The sequence below is a fragment of the Electrophorus electricus genome, unplaced genomic scaffold, assembly GCF_041902795.1.
Source record: "Electrophorus electricus isolate QZ-2024a unplaced genomic scaffold, ASM4190279v1 Scaffold48, whole genome shotgun sequence".
NCBI classification, from domain to species: domain Eukaryota; kingdom Metazoa; phylum Chordata; class Actinopteri; order Gymnotiformes; family Gymnotidae; genus Electrophorus; species Electrophorus electricus.
In genome coordinates this window covers 810057-830383 of record NW_027658766.1, presented here as the reverse complement: position 1 = coordinate 830383, position 20327 = coordinate 810057, and the positions used below count along the sequence as shown (strand labels likewise).

At 39.6% G+C, this 20327-nt stretch overlaps 1 non-coding gene across 1 annotated transcript; it reads left to right on the top strand.

Moving 5' to 3' along the window:
- The first annotated feature begins 10235 nt into the window (after positions 1–10235).
- trnae-uuc (transfer RNA glutamic acid (anticodon UUC)) lies at positions 10236–10307 on the top strand. Its single transcript has one exon. It is a non-coding gene; the product is annotated as a tRNA-Glu (tRNA).
- Positions 10308–20327: the final 10020 nt, after the last annotated feature.

Below are 20327 nucleotides of genomic sequence, written 5' to 3'. Positions count from 1 at the left end.
TGTACATTAGTTAAAGTCTACACAGTGTCAGTGATGTGAAGTACAACTGAAAGTTCCCCTGTTGTATTCTTCCAACAATCAAGTTCTGCGTAAGTGGGGGCAAAATAATATGAGCTTCACATCAAAGAACATTTTAAACAAATGGACTGTATGTACATCTTTTTTCTAATGTTACAATTGGAGTCTAAAGTTATATCTCTTATCAGTGGAGGATGCACTTGCTCAAACCTTTTCTTTAGATTCCTTTTGTACACACTACAGACTGTGACCTCGAGATGCTTGAATGAATGTTGAACATTCACACTTGTGTATGAGTGCCGATTGTTAGCTAATGCATCATGATGAGCCTATCCTTTTTGAGTTACTTACTGAGATCATTCTCATAGCAAGTTCATTACACCTTGTGTACTCGATGTAGTGCGGTGAGCAGTTTCAATCTTAGTTACAATCTTAGTTATCAAAGACTCACTCCACCGACCAAAGCCTCTTCTCTTAGACAACATGACAAAACCATCGCAGCTTGAGAGCAAAAATCGAGCCTCGTAAGAGGTGTTATGTTCCATAGGCAGATTGACATCTTAATGCGATACACATGAACTCAATTTTCTTTGCATACATGTACATTGCACTTGTAATGTTTCTGATATTGCTTCTCTCCTGAATAGCTCAGTCAGTAGAGCATCAGACTTTTAATCTGTGGTCCCTGTTCAAGTGAAAATATTGTTCTTTGCCACTAAAGTGCGCTTGATAAGTTTCTTGAAATACCTCTAGATCAACCTAAGTCAAGGGACAGGACCCTGTTGCCTTGAGCCTTGCCGATTAAACTGACATTTCACATCCGTTTCCCCCAGCTGTGATGCTGTGCATTGGCTGTCATCCCAGGTTAGGCTAGCTAGTTCTGCTGGCAAGCTTGAAATATCAAAATCCTTCCTACTTAAAAAAAAAAAAAATCACTTCTGAGCCTATCCTTTTTGAGTTAATTACTGAGATCATTCTCACAGCAAGTTCATTAGACCTTGTTCACTCATTGTAGTTCGGTGAGCAATTTCTATATTGGATGAGAGAAGGAGCAGACTTGTTCAAGTCACAGAATCCATTCACACTTAAACAACAGGAGCTTGTCAGTGGAGGGTGTACTTGCTCACACCTTTCTTTTCAATTCCTGTTGCATAAGGGAATAAGGGACAAGGGAAGTCATTTTGGAACAAACCTGTGAGGCAACTGTCTTTGAGGCAAAGTGTCTGTATCCAGGGAAGAACATGTGCATGTTCAAGTGCTTGCCCTGTACTTCATTCTCTGAAGTTTACTGAGAAAGACCTGACAGCAGTTGAACACGTTTGGTTGTTGTCTGCTACCTTGTCTCTGTCTCTCTCTGTGTTCGCATGATAGGCACCACTGCATGCCATGCACCAGGCCTCCTTTCTTGTGAGGCTGTCCCTCATGACATCTATGGAGTGCATAATTGAAGACTAAGTGAAAGGATTCCCTTAAGATCTGAATACCTTTGGTTGTTGTCGTACATCGTCTCTGTCTCTCTCTCTCTATGTGTTAAATGCAGACTGCTCAGGTCATGGTGTTGACAGCTTCTAGTATTTTCACTAGATCCAAAGCAGTGTCAAACCTGTTTTTACATTTAAATGTTTTCACTTGGTTTTACATTTTAATGTTAACAAAATAAGAAACAATACACATTATAAATGTTAGATAGCTACATATTTGTACTTCTTGTACAAACTAAGAAAATAATAGAACACTAATTTAGTTATGTGACATATTGACACCTGAGCAAGACATGGGTGAGGGATAAAAAGGCAGGATATTAGTCACACAAAGCACTGCCAAAAAGTTTTAAAAACACAGATGTGGGGAAGCTCATGAAGACAGGCTCAGCTTTAGTCCACAGTATGCTAAATGGGAAACACTGGAGGATGGTACATGAGGGGTTTAAATAGGGAGAGAGTTAATTAGAAGCAGGTGATCGTGATGGTTGATAAGTGTGTGATTGTGAACCGAGCAGTGGTCGTGGTAGGTGATTTGTGCGGATATGTGTGTACGTGTCTGTGTGTGCGTTCCTGGTTGGGTGCGGACCAGAACCTGACAACTTGTTTCCACTTGATATCAGAATTAGTTGAAGAGAATAGCTGGTCCTGTCCTTTATTGCAACTTAAATATAAACATGCTTTTGAGGGACCCTCTGGAGAATGTCTGAGGGGTACACAAGAGTTTAATTCTTATAAACTTTTTCAAGGGCAATTATGTAAACAACCCTCCTTTTTTTCCATATTGTTCTTTGAAGTTTCCACCATTATGCTCAAATTACACATGACATTATAAAAGCTAGTCACCTATGAACCTGCGGGCTTATATAGAAGGGAAAATAAACTATGGACTATTTGTGCTCTGCATTCTTGCGTATTTATTTATGCTAGGCTGTACATAATGCAGCCTTAAAAACATAGGATAAAAATCCCCATGTAACACAATTCAGGTTCTGTCTAAATACATGGCTAGCTAGCTAGTTATTTTACAATCCCATTTAGAACATATATCGTCGTGAATGTCCTGAACAAAACACGCTGTACCTAATCCCCATAAATGACATATCTCTCACTGAATAAAAACTTGTATGCTTCAACAGTATACAGTGGTAGAAATGGCGATCACCTTTAAAAGGATTTCTTACTGTAGGCCTATTATAAACAACATGGAGGAAATTAAAATAAAAATACTTGAGTCAGGTGTCTGTTGAATTCCGAGCGATATATATATAGAGGTTGGAAATTGGTTGTCTAAAAATGAATTGTGATTGTTAAGTCACATAGATGTAAGTGGACATGAAGGGAAAAAATAGTGTGGGTGCCAAGTATGGTGATTGTATTTTTAAAGTTGTAGGAAATGTTACATTCAGAATGTTTGTGAGACAAAAAAAAAAAAAGATATAATTACTATCCATGGTATAATTGACTGTGTTGCAGACAACATAGGCAGGGATTAGACTGAAAAATGTCAGAGTATTTTTAATGCTCTTTATTGCTGTCATCAGAGGTTATGCAGCCATATCCTCCCGAGCAAGTACGGCTTCTAATCCTAACAGTTTGGCCGCCTGCAGACACAAATACCGTGTTGAGCAATATTTAATTACATCTACTTGAAATGCATATTTAATTGCATTGTTAGTATTTATGGAAAACAAGTGTTAGGATTGCTCTGCTCCATTGCAGACTTTCTCACTCTAGCAACTGTGGATTCCATCTCCTCAATCAGTTGGCCCATATCATGTTGACAGGAACCATATTCCATCTTTATAAAAGAATTCAATTTCACCTCCAACTATGAAGAGAAACAGTGTTAAGCAATATTTAATTACATCTACTTGAAATGCATAGTTCATAGCATTGTGAGAATTTATGGAAAACAAGCGTTAGGATTGCTCTGCTCCACTGCAGACTTTCTCACTTTAGCAAACACGGCTTCCAGGTCCTCAATGCATTTATCCCTCTCACTGACATTCATATCTTTAGGTTCCACCTGTACATATGAGTAGAAATATTGTTGAACAGTATTTAAATACATTTAATTGAAATATGACTTTAATTACATTTTGATACATTTGTAATTTATAATTTGTATTGGACTGGAAAGGAAACAAATACAATTTTTATCGCATAGCCGTAATCACATAGCCTGCAGGCCTAATGATGTAAAAATGTGCCCCCAAACATCAAATGTTCAGCAGAAATAACAGGACCTGACACACTAAGGTACCGTAGACCCATTCAAATTGTACTATTGGAATAATAAATTCCAATGCATTCAGTCATTTTAGCTAGTGTTGATTTTGATTCTTGCCACAATTATACTAATAATCAGTGTTACAACTCAGCATGCAAAGTCACCGAACAGTCGACTGTTAATTCTATAGTAAGGAGAATGTAAAACAAACAAACAAAAAACCCACCAACAGTATTTTTTTTTCCTGTAACTGACAAAGATTGCATATGCTAAATGTATGTGTCCTAAATATATTCTAAATACATTTACATTAGTGTTTTTAATTAATTTCTCGAACATTTGTTGAAATGCATTTGTAATTTATATTCAGAGATATTTCAGTGTACTTAAGTACAAGCATTCAATTAGCATCACTGTTCACCATAGCTGTTTTTCCATTTTTTGTGGCTTTTGTCCATTGCCACAGTATGGCTTTAAATCATTTGTCTTGGTTCTACTTTACTTACTATGGCTGATTGAGTTCTCTCAGTAGAGAAGTCCTTCTTGATTAAATTCTTTGTTCTAGTATCTGTTTAAAAAGTAACAGAAAATGTCTTATTAGCGTTGTATAGATACTTAGAACACTTCTACGTAGATCTCTCTCTCTCAGACAAACACACACACACACACAGTTCATCCAAGAAGTCATCCTCTATTCTGGCAGGGATCTGGGCTCGTGTTTTTTCGTTTTTCTTTTTCCCATATTTACCAAATATCCCGTGCTTTTCCTTTTCATATTTCTCAGTAGGAACATGTTCCTTGCGTCTTGGATTGCAATTGTAACTACCGCACTGACCCATAATAAATTTAGTGTACCCGTTATCTGTGATCTGAAGTCTAAAAATGGGTCACAGAAATTGTTCATTTGAAAAATCTGTTCTTTGACTACATCATAATCGCTTAATTGATGCGGCTGCATGATGACATCACACGCCACCCACTGAAATAAAAGCTGAGGATGTCATTGCAGAGGTAGGAGGAGCCAGAGTAGAATATTACAGAATATTACATTGCTTGAATAGTGGCTCTGTCTGCCCTGGGGGTATTATTGAAACCCAAAGGCTGAAAGGATGGGGAGGGAGAGAGAGAGAGAGAGAGCGAGCGAGCGACCATGTGTGAACATATTCTTGTCACGGTATGCCCCCCCCCCCCCCAAAGGTCTCCCCGTGTGTGTTTGCTTGTGTGTGTGTGTGTGTGTGTGTGTTCATCCGTGTGGCCATGCTCCCTTGTGTTTCACGGCTGCCCTTCATTGTGTTGTTATTGTTTGCGTATATAAGTCCTTTGTGTAAACGTTAACGTACTTTTGACCTGCTGAGAGTTAGCCTGATTTGACTTAGCCTGTTCCTAACCTTTGTTTAGTATGTTGCATAAAAGCTCATGGAAATATTTCAGATGTAACATACATGTAACTGACCTAGTAGAGCAAAATTACAGAATTGTAAGGAGGAAGTGACGTTCTTGGGGCATATCATTAAAGGGGGAAATACACACAAGCTGTCTCAAAACCGAGCACAAGCCATAATTTCGCTACCTAAACCATAGTGGCATACTCCCCTCTTACTGTTTTAGTCCCACACGCATTACACCGAATACTGCAGGACCAAAGAGTGTCACATTTATCAGCCCAGTGGTAGCTGAGATACCACACCACCCTCTTAGATATGCCTAATATAACTGTCAAAAGGTGTATAACACTGAACCCAGCTACACTCCTTCCTACGGAGGAGGATGGAGATCCACAAGACTGCACAGCAGTCTTAGCTGAAGTATATATACCGCGGGTTGATCTCTTTGAAGAAGCCATAAGTAACCCAGACCTATGCCTCTATGTGGATGGGTCAGCATGCAGGGACGACACAGGGGTCAATAGGGAAGCATACGCGGTAGTAACAGATCATGAAATATTTAAAACAGAAGTATTACCATCCTCCTATTCAGCGCAGGCTGCTGAACTAGTAGCACTGATGGAAGCATGCAAACTAGCTGCAGACAAAACTGTTAATGATTTTGGAGCCATATGGAAACATAGGCAATTCCTGACAAGCTCGGGTAAATATATTAGACATCACCATCTTGCTAGAAGCCATTTTGCTGCCAAAGACAATTGCAGTTGTTAAGTGTGCAGCTCACAGGACTACAGAAGACCAAATCAGCAAGGGGAATAATTTTGCAGATAGAGTAGCAAAGGCAGCTGCAACTAAAACCGCTGTGCAAGCAATACAGGAAACCGCTGCTACCCCGCAGGCCACATTACGGGAAATTCAGTCAGGGGCTCCCGCCACTGAAGGCACCAGGTGGAGACAACTAGAACCTCCTGTTAACAACCCACACTGCTGTCAAAATAGAAGGACGAGGAACCTGGGTACATCACACACACCGTAAGAAGGCTCCGACACCAGCCCCAACTCCAAGCAGCAGCACCCAAACAGACTAGGTCGGAACTGTGTTGAGTAGGGTGTTAACGGCAAGGCCTACCCTTTCGACACTCGGAACCGTCAAGAGACGGTAGAGAAAATCAGACACAGCTAACACAGTCAGAACATAGACTGAATATTAATATGGATGAAGAATCCCATGACTTATGAGAAGACTTGTTACCATTTCAGGGTCCCAACGCCACTGAAGCAGAATGATTAGCAGCTAAATGCCAACAAAATACAGCGTGTATGTCAGCCATTGTGCATGCCCAACATATCGAGCAAGAGTACCTGGTGTGCCAGCACACCAGTGTTCCAAGGACTGTAATCCCTCTGAAAAACGCAGATGTAGGAGAAGTGAATATGACAATCTCTATGTGCCAGGTTATTAACCAGACCTCAAACTGTCCCAGTCCCACTAACCCCGCACCACCGAAAATGATGCTGCATGTGGCAGCTAGTAAGGGTGAGATATTTGTATAGCAGATGAAGCAGCAGGTGCCGGAAGTCTGGTCCAGATGCATCGATTATGTGCAGGTGCACAGCAATGGCACTTGCAGTGACTCCAATAGCAGTTCCCTGTGGAATTGCTCCATGACAACCCTGCAGGGGTATTGGAATGTAATGTGGGTCGGTGGTTCGGTGGCCTATGGTGAATTGCCACAGAACTGGACTGGTTGTTGTTATCCAGCTGTAGTGCGCCCAAGGACGCAGGGTGAGGAGAGACATAACCAGCACAGACTATTGTGGTAGAATTCTGAGGGACCCATGGACCACTCCGGGTGAAACCATTGGTTGGTCCCTTTTCCTGGGCGGTGGCACAGTAGCAGCCCTGCAAAAGATGGCTTAGCTTATCAGTTACTGCAAATAGTTAATGACACCTTAGCAGCAATAGGTGCCTTAAAGATAGAACAACAAGTGATAAGGGCAGCAGTGCTTCAACATAGAATGGTACTAAATCTCCTAACCATGAAGGAAGGAGGAGTGTGCAAAATGATTAACACTTCCTGCTGTTTTTACATTCCAGATCTCAGCGCTAATATTACTGATTATATGAATCTTATGTGATCTGCCTTCACTCCGCAGCCTACAGTTCCAGTAGCGGCTGTAGCGTTGCCCATTCTGCTACTCATTCTTCTTCTTTTTCTTCTTCTTCTGTGTTTACCTCCTTTTTTGTCATTGCGTGTCAGACGTCTTTCTAGTGTGTTCACCATGCCAGCGCTCAGCGGCCATGCCAATGACCAACCCCAGCTCTTTGAAGACATTCTGCTCCCCAAGATGGGCGGTGCTGGTGATCCACATGAAGACATCGTAGTGCTATTTGCTGAATAAAAGTGTGATAATGTGTGATATAAAATAAAGGGGGGAAATGTTGTGGAAATTTACTTTGCTTTATTTTACTTTGCTTTATGTTTCTATAGTCACAGCATAACAGTCTGCAGATAAGCATGTGAGTCAGGTACACCAGCTGCTCACATACCATTCTAACCATAGAGATAGAAGAAGCCTTCAGCGCTCAGGCTAACCAAAACATGAATTAGCCGATACTCTGTAGGAGTCGTTTTTCTTTTTTTTCTCTTTCTTCTGTTCTCTGTATAAGGGGAGGGGGACCGTACTGCGCGTCAGTGCTTTTACTCTGTTATACAGGGGACAGAACTCAATAAACTTTTACTCTTTACTACTCAATGCATAAAGCTGTCTGTGTTTGATGTGCTCTCATTTTCCCACCACATCCATTTAGCAGTACTGAATAACCGAAATGGCTTAAAACAGCTGAGGGGATGTTTGAAACTGAGTGATAAGATGTTCAGCAATTTATATATGATAATACAAGGCAGTAAATTAAATTGGGCTGAACTGGACAATAGTACCTGGCATGAAAAGTATGTCGTAGAGAGTAACAAAAAACTCAACCTCTCACCTCGCGCTCTGAAATGTCTCCGTCACTGTCTGTAGTGTCCTCTAGGATACTGCTGCCCTCACTAAAGTGTGTCACCCTGACCGGGTCAAACATCTCTTGAACATAATGGAAAATCAGCTTCAAGTGCTGCACTGAGCAAGAGTGCACTGTAAATGGCCAGATATAAATGGCAATGTCAGTAGTAAATTTATATATGCAGTCATGGAACAGGACCTAGCTGTAGAGCACAGCTTTAAGGTGCATATTATGATGTGCTCTTACCAATCATCCTCCCGGCTGTGTTTTGCTCTTTTGGCCAAATGTTTCTCTTCCAAAGCAGACAGACCAGACTTGCTGCATATTACTCCGTGCACTATAAATAAACCACATGTATAATGTCTTGTAAACAATGGAACAAGGGAAATTTGAATTGTGACTACTCTGTTAAAGGGGCGGATAAGGCAACCCACCCAAACCCCCCGAAAGCTGTTCTGTTATCTCTAAACATTAACATTAAATATTCACATCATAACTCGACCCCGTGCAGTAGGGCAAACTCACTCGCATGGGGGAAAGGATTACAGACTACCTGTACTGCTGCCGCAACTCTGCGGCCATTCCAACAACATCCACATACATTCCAGCAACATCCTATTATAGGACACAGTGGGCTTAAATACACCCATTTAATAGCATGTTGGACCTTCTTTGGCCTCCAGAACTGCAGCAATTCTTTCTGGCATAGTTTCCACTATGTGCTGAAAATACTCTGCAGGAATCTTGGTCCAATCTTCATAGGATATTTTCTCTCAAATTACATGGAGGGACTGACATGTTCTAAACTGCCTGTTATACTCTTACAGCCGCTTTGAAATACAAAAAAAACATATTTATCTTCCACTCCACTCAAGGATGGCCACACTTGGAATTTCCCTTGGCACATTTAAAACATTGTGTGAGCCAGATAGCTTCTGTTTTCAACCTTCCAATGCTCTGAGTATTAGTGTTCTATGCATATGAGATGCTTCAACACGTCCATGCGTGTTGTAAAGAAACACAGTGTAAGCAGTATTAATGAAAGTGCATCTCTACCTCAAACTCACCAGTGTAACAATTATAGTTTGTGAAATCTAATTTTAAATGGCGATCAGCCTTCTTAACAAATAAGCAGAACTCACCTTGTTAAGTGTTTGTGTTTGTTTGTTTGTGTGTGTGTGTGTGTGTGTGTGTGTAGTTTTAAGCATAGCAAGGCACTTCAGGGTTGCCAGGTGGAGCCTTCCTGAAGACCCTGATACTGAAACAGCATTAAAAGCTGCAATGGCACTGTAGTTGTATTTATCTGCACTAATACAGCTTTGAACTATTGCACTCTTACATACAGTAAGTTTCTATGTACCGGTGTACATTTCTGTGTACCTTTAGTAACTAAAGGGATTCTATTCTAATATTACAAGTGCTAGAAGTGCTGAAACTCAAAACAGTGAAGAAACCAGTGGAGCTTAATGACTGGTCAGATGAAGAGAGTGAAGTGAGGAGTTTCCTTCAGTGTCTGCCATGTCCCAGCTGAGGTGAGTGTGAAGCTTTTATTGGTACTATAGGAGTTGTGTTTAACTTTGAAACTGATGGTGTCACAGCCATTTGTGGCCGAGAGTCTAGAAGAGCATAATTGGCTGTACTCTTAGGGAGAGAGGGAGTGGCATACGCTCTCTCCCCTGTCAATTACAGAGACACCGTGCAATCAAGGGCGTCTATAAGTTCACGCGTCAGAAGGGGGAGGAAAAGACTATTTTCTGAGTACTTAGAATAACATTCCGTATTTTTTGGAGAACATTTTCTAGAGTGTTTTCATGTAGAGAGAGAAATGAGTGGCTAAATTGTCAGAAACATTAAGGAGACAAATGGGGAATATATAACAGCTCTTTCCATGTGTTAGTGACACCAGCGTTCCCTCTTTTCCCAGATGGTAAAAAAGAGCCCTGACTCTTGCAAACTTCATTTTTTTGTAGAACAAAGAGAAAGATGAATAACTCGCTTTATGGCCTTTTTCCACTCATGCATACCAAGTCCAGTATGCATCCAAACATTGTCAGAATAGTAGGAGTGCAGACTTTGAAAAATGGTCTTCTCATGTAAATTCAGCAGCTTTGTCCCTGGTTGTCTAGTGGTTAGGATTCGGCGCTTTCACCCCCGCGGCCCGGGTTCGATTCCCGGTCAGGGAAAAACCTCTTTTTATGCTCATATAAAACGACAGATTCTGCATTAAAACATAAAGTTTGTGTGAGTTGGAGTTGAGCCGACAGCCAAAGGATGACAGTTTTAACTTCTACTCTACCAACTGAGTTATTGAAAGCGACATGCAAGTAATCCCACATGTCCAAACACCAGTATGTTGGCAAGAAACACAGCCAGTTTTGGATGTTTCAATTGTTAAGTTCATTTGACACAAAGAAGAAAGATCGCATTGTATAAGTTGTTCAGCTACAAACAGATATATCTTTTGATGACATTTGGAATCATACTGGACTTTGTGTACATGAATGGAGAAAGGCCATAAATGGTTAGAATAACATTCAGTGCTTTTGGAGAAAAGTTTCGAGAGTTTTGTCATGTAGTGAGAGAAATGAGTGGCTGAAATATCAGGCATTAAAAGTGCAATTTGCACTCAGGGAAAGAAAATTGCTTTCATGTGGACCGCATTGAGATATCGATCTGCCTGTGAAACAAAACACCTCTTAAGAGGCTAGATTTGTGCTCTCAAGCTGCGATGGTGGTTTTCTCATGGCTTCTAAAAGAAGAGGCTGTGGTCAGGGTGGAGTGAGTCTTTGATAACCAAGATTGTTGTTGTTTTGGCCTTCGAATAGACAATGGCATTACCCAGTGTCAGGTCTTTCTCAGTAAACTGCAGAGAATGATATAGAGGGCAAGAAATGGTCAAGCAAAGTTTTATTGGGTGTGTGTCTATAAAAAACACTACAGCTCTCTGATACATTTTTGGTTCAAGATTTAATCATCATGCAAATGATTGTGATTAATGCTTTGTCTGTTTAATTCAAATATTATACTATAAACCTAATATTTTAATAGGGTTGGCAACTTTCTAGTTCCGATTACTACATGTGTGTGAAGTACAGGTGCTGTAGCTATACGGTATACAATTGTCCACAGTAGCCTAATTATAATATATACAACCAAAAATCCATCTAAAATAAACACCAGAAACCTGGACTAAGGGTAATGTACATAAGTACATTAAATCTAGGTAGGACTGCTCAATAGCTAGGATAACAGCAGAACAATTGTCCCGCCGTATAAGCAAAATGAGAGCCTGCTAAGGCCGCCAAGAGGGTGCCAAAGACCATGTATTTATTTCTATTTGTTTTTTACCTATGTTATGTCAGTGGCAGCTCAGATTTCTGCATAGGGCCCCACACAGGCTTGGGCCAGCCCTGGTATCACAGTGTCGTGCACTGGAAAACCATCAAGCCTGTTGACTATGCTACCAGTGTTGTTCATGTAACTGTGCAAATAAACTGCAAACACAATTACTTTTAGAAGTATCATCCAGTTTCTTTTCACAATTGCCAAAATGTAATGAATCACAGCCAGTGTTCTAAAACAGACCTGGAATGTATTCCTGGTTGATGTGCCCTGTTTCTAGTTCCAAAAAAAAAAAAAAAAAAAAAAAATTGGTGGATGAATTTTCAATGAAAGTGCTTCACTCAGCAGCCATTAATGATTCTTATATCCAGTATGAATAAATTGAAATTCCTATCCTTGTATCAGGTGCAGCAATTATGTGTAACAATTGTGAAGCAAAAAAGCAATAGCAACATTTTAATATAACAATATAGGTAATATAGAACTTGATCTAATGATATTAATTAGGCTATGCAAATAACACAACTACTTCGGTAGCAGATCATTCATGCCTGTTGAATAGGCAGTTTTCTGCTTTGCAGATACTTGAAATATTTTACTAATCTTTCCCCAAATCCAGTAGGAGCTGCCTTTTACATTAACATGCCAGGATACACGCTGACTGGATGTTTAATCTTTCTAATGGGTAAGCTATATTCTTATAGTCAAGAAAGATATTTTTTAATTATTAATCAGTTAAGGAAGTCAAGCTATTGCATTTTGCTGAGATGAAGGAATATTGCATAACCCTGTACTGGCCAAATAATTAGATTTGATGTTCTATTTTGTGGATTAATCCCATAACTGAATTATTCACATGGTTTTATAGCCATGGTTAATACTTGCTGTCAAAATGCTGAGGTTCATAAGAACCTCTTTCCTTCATAAGGAAGCTTCCTGTTTTTGAAACAGGTAGTTTCAGCATACTAGCTCTTACTGCTCTCTATCTGTTTAACAAATGTTTTGTTGGATTTAACTACTTTCTACCTGGAAACTGGCAACTTCCATGGAAAACTATTTTATCATCACAAACTATATCTAAGGAACTACCACAAACATAAGTAATGTTAACATTTTGCTTTTTCATCATGACTTATGTTCTGTTTCAGAGCACTGAATGCAGCATGTTTATTCTTCGTCATTAGTGGCAGTTTTATCTGTGAGAAGTGTAGATGAATTGCTAGTCTGACAGACAGTACGCATCCAGACAGCAAGGCGAAAGGGTGACGTTACGGCAAAGTAGACGAGCTTCCACCAGCTCATGGGACCACTACACATCCCCAACATTAAGTAACAAAATCCCAGAGACCTTCTGCCTGTACTGGCCAGACTTCAGATCAGAAGGTGAGAGAATACAGTCATGTGTTGTGTGGCTCAGATTGTTCACACAGTTAGTAACAGTCCAAACACTTTAATTATACTGTACAGCATGAGACCTGGAAATGTGTGTCTGTGTTTTTGTGTGTGTGTGTGTGTCTTCTCCCCAGGCTGAGCTCCAGCTTTGTACTGTCCATCATCAGAGAGATCTATCAGACTGGCTCTGCTCACTGTGTGTCCAGCTTGTTGAATTCAGCAGAGAACTGCATCAACCTGAACAGCAGAGAGCTGGACTCTGTCCACTGTGCTGCCCTGCGCTTCACCCTCCAGCACTGCACAGCAGTCTCTCTCAGCCTGCTTTTCACCTCCATACCAAAGGCGGAGCTGGAGAGCATTGAGCCACTGCTCTAACACGTCTCCCGTCTCAGGCTTGAACTTTTCTCACAATCAGAATTTTAACACAGAACTGGTCTGTTTAGGGAGTGTTATATAAACGTTTATGTACGTTTATGTGTTTTTCATGAGTTTCCTCAAAAGTCATTTTGTGCCAGCATCATTTAGGTTTTATTGAGACTCCTGTCAGGTAATCAGCAATATCCATGGATATTTACTTCAGAATAAAATTAAATTTAGGTGAAATATTTATATTAACCTGAAATTAACTGCCCTGCCACTGTCTGTGTGTGTTTTGTTTTCTCCGTGTTGACAGGCTGCTGTTGCTGAGGCTGCTCCACTGCTACAGTGTCTCTGAACTACAGCAGGGGGCAGCAGCAACAGATCTGCTCCTCGCTCTGCAGCACAGACTGGATTTCTCCTGCTGCTCTGCTCTGGACCTCACAGCAGACACACAGAAACACACACTGACTCTGAGCACTGAGGACTGCAGAGTCGTCTCCATGGTCATCCAGAGAGTGAGCTCTCACACACACACACACACAGCTCACTCTACACGGCTGTGAGGGCAACTCTTCCCCATTTTACACACAGTCACCCTTCAGTAAGCCACTGACTCAACACCACACAAACTAGGGAAGCATTCTGGAAAAGGGAAAAGAATTTTATCATTTGAAACAAAATGTGTGTAAATAGCATTAATGTTAGTAGTTATGTGAGTGTGTTAGTGTTTTGTGACTCTACATGTTGGAGAATGTTGAGTGTGTTCAGCAGCAATAAAGCCATGCTGCTCCAGTTCCTGTCTCTTCTCTGTGTGGGGACTGATGTGGAGTGTGTGAGACGCGCTGTGGCTCTCTCCCGGGCTCTGGGTAAGATGGTGATCCTCAGTCAGACCCGGCTGGACCAGCAGGCCTGTAGGTCACTGGCACTGTTTCTGGAACATTCTGAAGGGCTGTCAGAACTGGACCTTAGCCACTGTCAGCTCACTAACCACTGCCTGCAGATGCTGTTCGCACACCAGCACAAAGCCCACATCCTGGAGTGAGTGGACAAGAGGGAGGAGGGATGTGTAGAGAGTCTTGATTGTTGAGTGCACAGTGAGCACTAACATAGATATAACACATTTTACTCTTTTTCTCACAATTTAACACAAAATCCGGCAGGGTGACTGAACATAGAAGCTGTGCGTGTTCATTGTAAAGCATTGTATGTTCCTTGAAAGGCTCTATATAAATTTAACTTTGCTCATTCAGTCATATCCTGTGTTCCTTCAAGGACTTTATTTTTCAAAAGCAAACAGCAAAAAGCTTGATTTTCTTGGTGATTTTATTTGGAAATGACGACCTCTCTCACTGGCTGCCTGGATCACTGATCACTGCCTGTACTTGGCAGGATGGATCTCTGTGGTCTACAGAATATCCAGACTGCTTGTAGAAACACATGTTCTCATTAAAAAGAGAAATAAGGCATAACAGACTCATTATGATTTACAGTTTCATGCCTGATAGATAACAAGTCATGTGTACAAGAACTGAAAGAAATGATATTTTGTTTAAAATGTCAAAATGCATAATTATCTGGCCATTAATGACTCAGGTCCACTGACACAAATATACTATTTATTGCTTTGCTTATTCATTCATTTGCTAATTCAATCATTCGTTTATTAATTCATTCGTTCATTACTTTAATTCATTGATATATAAATCTACAGGTGTTTGTACTACTACACGGTGATTTAGTAGAGGGAGGTGTGTTTGGGAATCCTGAACAATGTGGTAATTATAATCCATCTAATTTCAACCTCAGTCACAATGACATCACTGATGTGTCAGCAAAGAGGATCTATGATACTTTCTCCACCAACAACAATATTCACACTGTGAGGTAACTGTGTGTGTGTGTGTGTGTGTGTGTTTAGGCATTTAAAATAAGGCTGTATTTATTTGAGTTTAAAATTTCAAATTTAAAAGCCTATTTTGATTTTATAGGCTCTTCAACAACAGAATTACAGGCATACAAATCTTCCTCTCAGACAAGTGCTTTGAAGTCTGGTGATGTTGATGTGTTGTTGGCACTGTAATGATGAGATTTGATTTTTCTAGATTATTGGGACTATCCAAATTATATTTTTGTTTTAAGTGAAAAAATGTAATGATTAAAAAACAAATTTTAGTTATCTTATACATTTTAAGATTACATATAAAAATCAAATACTCAAAATTTATTTATAAAGTACTTTTTAAAATTGTATTTTATTTTATTTTATTTTATTTACAACAGGTGCTATTACAAAGCAGCTTTTCAAATGTCCAAGTCCAAGCCCCCAGTAAGCAAGCCAAGGGTGACAGTGGCAAGGAAAAGCTCCCTAGAGCATGAGGAAGAAACGTCGAGAGGAACCAAGACTCAAAGGGGGTCCCATCCTCCTCTGGCTGTTTAAAGAGAGACATAAATTAAAAAATGAAATAAGCATTTAATGTTTAGTCCAACTTTCTGGAGGTTCTAGACTTGTGTGCATGTGTCCGAGACCCAAGTCGCAAGAGAACGTCCATTAAGGGCAACAGAGAGTAGCTGGTTGGGGAGGAGGTGGTGTGGGCTACAACAGGGGACATCAGGGGATGATGGGAGTAGCCAAGGCATCTGAGACAGGATGAGGCTCAGTAACATCACAACATCAGGGGTAGGTGTACCTCGGCAGAGTCCACTATCAGTCCAGTGTATTAGAGCAATGATGTTTGATTCCTACTCAAAGAACATGTGATATTTCCAACATTCACTTTAGGTATCAATGAAGTTGTGACATCAAGCAAAGGAGAACAGTGAGACATGAGTAGACAAGCACAAGTTGGACCTATTAGGGACAATGAAACAAAACCTGAAGACAAGAAAACAGAAATGAAAGCCTGAGTGAGCTGAACTGAACTGAATCAAACTCCTACCGCTATATGGACTTAGCTCTGTAATATAGTTGAAACTGTAAGTTGCTATAGATAAGCGTGTCTGCCAGATGTCTGCTCACATTAAGCAGTGCAGTTGTGCAGTGTGAACATGACATCTGTCTTTTACAGCAAAATCTAATTATTTTATTATTCTTTAAATGTCTTTAAATGTCTTCATGGTCTAGCAACTCATAATGGCATTAGCACTTGAAAGCAAAAAAACAGAAAAAAAAAACAAACCAACAGCAAAACAAAAACATCTCAAAACACACTTATTGCATTGAGTTCTGTTTAGATGACTTTTGATTTTATATTAACACATCTACTGTTATCTATTTACCTTTTCCTTTTATCATTATATATGTCATTTTATTTTTTATCCTTTGTGCAATTAGTCTCTTCTCAATGCGTTTTATTTTTTGTGTGCAGAGAGAAGGGGTAAGAAGATGCATATACAGAGGTCTGGACTAGCCGTGCTGTCAAAGGTTAGGGGAAATGAAATAAATAAATGTTCCAAAATGTTTTTTAAATAGTTTAGTATCCAACATTTTAAATTCTAACATTTATGGTTACCCCCAGCAGTGATCAGTGGTAGCTCAGTGGTTAAGATACTTGACATGTAGTCAGAAGCTTACCTGTTCCAGCCCTACTGCTGCCAAGTTGCCACTGTTGGTTCTCTGAGCAAGGCCCTTAACCCTCAATTGCTCAAGTTATACTCACTCGTAAGTCACTTTGGATATAAGTATCAGGTAAATGTATGATTGTGTTTTTTATAATCTTGTACACATAAATGTCATATTCAACCAGAATATGTAAAACACACTGTCAAATCGTGTTTATAAAAATACGTTTTAGTTGTAATTAATTTCTGTAACTTCATGTCACTTATGCTGATATGGTTGTTGGCTCAGACAACAATGGCCACAAGAGGGAGACAAAGAGCTTCCCTAGTAATCAATGAAAACAGGCATACCCTGTAACTGTATGCTATACTATTCTTTTATTTTATATTTTTCCTTGATGTCCACTTACAATGTTTGCATGGCTTTATGTTCCAAAAATAATCATAATCTATTTTACACAAATATTTTCCAACCTGTTTATCTTGTAGAATTAAATAGGACATGTATTACATTACGAATAAAGAATTCTGCGCTGCATACACTTAGACATCGGTAATATAACTTGCAGTTATATAACTTCTAGTGAAAATCCTTGAAGCAGTCAACACCATCATCTGAGTAAGCTCCATTTAACCCTCTGAAGTTAAACAAAGAATTGCAGCTAAATGTGTGAACATTATCACGTGTCAGTTCATAACAAGTTAAGCTTCATAATAAGTCACGAAGTCAAGAAAATTCATACCTAAGCATTACCTTGTTTGATGTGTTTATTGATGTATTTGGGTATAACCAGGTCATTTGCCTGTTTTTATGTATTGATCTTTATTGCTCCAAAAAACTACTCACGTCTTCCAATGTTCTTGATCCCCACTTGTAAGAAATAGTAAATGGACTAATCCTAGTTGTGGATAAGTATAAGACTAAACAGCTGTGAACTAATTCCACACGAGGGGAGTCATCACTGGAAAGGTGTCCTGGTGCGAGGCGTGCAGTGGTCCCTGTCCTGCGAACACAGAGAGACACAGAGGCGAGATACCAGTTAAAAAGGTTTGAGAAAGTACATCCTCCACTGACAAGATTCTGTTGTTTAAATGTAAATGGAACAGGTCTGCTCCTTCTCTCAGCCAATATAGAAACAGCTAACCGCACTACAACAAGTACACAAGGTGTAATGAACTTGCTATGAGAATGATCTCAGTAAGTAACTCAAAAAGGAAAGGAGCTTCTCCTTCCTGTTTTCTTTGTTCTCTTCTTGTTAGTGTTTGTATTTGTTCTTTCAAAACACTCCTGCACTCATTCCTCACACTAAAACATGAACCTGGTGTTGTTTACACAGTGACTGGGTGTGAGGCATCTGATCCATGATTTCCCCCTGGGGTCACAGGTCTCGTTTGTCGCCTTTTTTTTCTCCTTAAGACAAAAACAAATTAAAATAAGAGCAGAAAAACTGAGCAGAAATAAACAACTATTAAAATTCTAGATGCACTGTGGAATGTTCAGAGAAAAACAAGACACTCCAGTCTCTATTGTATTTAATATGTGGTATTTAACTGTCAATATGGGGACATTACGACAAGGGAGTGTGCTCAGCTGACCTGTCTATGATTTTATTTTATTTTATTTTTTTAATCCTAGTCTTTGATTAAGTTAAGGAATTTTTCTTTCAAAGAAGAGAAAAGGGATGGAACATGTGAAACACAAACATAAAAATAGGTATGCATTTATCTAATATACTGATGACTACGATTAGGTGAGACAAGTTTTAGGATATAATAATAAGTGTATTATTTCCATCACACTTTTCACCTGAGTCTCCTGTGTTTCTGGATAAAAGAAAGTAATATAACACAAGCAGTTATACAATTTCCGAAAGGCATATTATTTAGAAATAAAGAAGAACTTGGTTATTATTTGGTTATTAGGACACATGAGGAAAGCATTTTAGTTGCATTCATTTTGCCAAAGACATCCATGACTGAAACAAGCTTCCTGTCACCACTGACCACCCTCCTAGCGTTCATGTCTCCACGGTTTCCCTGTCTAGTGTCTTTATTTTGATTTACTCCCTTGTTGTGGTTCCATTCCTTCGTTTCGTTTTCTGCACCCCTCATAATTTGCACTTGTGTCTGGTTTAATGCTCATTTGACCATGTTTTTAAGCCCTGTTTTAGTTTAGTCTTGTTGCTATTTATTGTAAGTCCAGCTGCTGTTTGTTAATCGAGGCTTCCGTGCATGTGAATATAAGCCTGAATGTTTATCCTCGCCCCAATGTTACAGCCTGCATCCCTGGTTTGTCTTCGTGCGCTTTTCTTTACTTTAGTTTATCATGAATTCTCGGACACTCCATGTTAATAATTTGACCCTGGACTTTGGATTTGCCCCTAATAAATCTCACTCTTTTCCACACACTGCTCATCGTTACACTTCCCCAACCTACTATATTTACATTAAAACTCCGTCAACAGCAATCTTTAACGTTGAGGGTTTTTTTAATCTGTGTAAAATTACATAATTTCTGCTGTTTCAGAAGTGAAGGATTTGCGTGCTCTAAATTTTCACCATGCCAATGCACAGAGGTTTTGGTATGGAGATTTTATCCCGATCTATAGGAGCAAGTGTGATGGACTATAAAGTTGACGAGAAAAAAACCATCCGTTTCGCCGCCGTTTATGTCCATAGATGCTGCTATTACCAAAACTAGTACTGCGCTGATTCTTAGAGGACGGTTGATTTGACCGGATGTCGCAGCAGTACGGCCGACTACTCCTGATCATAACGTATTCATGACAACTCAGCCCTTTTTACGACTGAGGTGCTCACACGACAACGCGTGATCTTGCACCTTTTATGTGTTTTAAGAAAAACGCTCAGTGTTTTAAAGTGCAGCAGCGAATTTTGATCTAACGCGTTACTAAGCTCTGTGAGCAGAGTAATTTCTCCCATTGTGTTGAAATGAACAGGTGTCTGTTATTAGTTCAAGCATTGTATGTTCTTTGAAAGGCTCTATGTAAATGTAACTTTGCTCATTCAGTCATATCTTGTGTTCTGTGAAGGACATTTTTTTGAAAACAAACAGCAAAAAGCCTGACTTTCTTGGTGATTTTATTTCTCTTACTGGCTGCCTGGTTCACTGATCACTGCCTGTCCTTGGCAGGATGGATATTGTGTGTCTCTGAAAATGTATTAATATTATTAGTATGTGCCTATCGCTCCTCTCTATTCCAAAGCTGACCCGATTTCCATAATTCTCGTATTGCATAAGACATTTATTTCCATTATATGTTTTAGCATTCAGGTGGTCATTTTTCTTTTCAACAGTTATTGGCGTGATCCAATAGATCCAAAGTCAAACGAGTACGCACATCATGTGTTGAACCCATCCATAGTATTTTTCTGCTTATCTAATATGCCAATATTTTCTCGTAACCATCCCACCAAGTACGAAAAACACCCAAACCTAAATGCTTAGTAACTAAAGTAAAGCTTGTGTCAGTGTCTTAATTTATATTCTGCATTAGTTCATCAAATGGTTATTTATTGAGAGTGAGTCT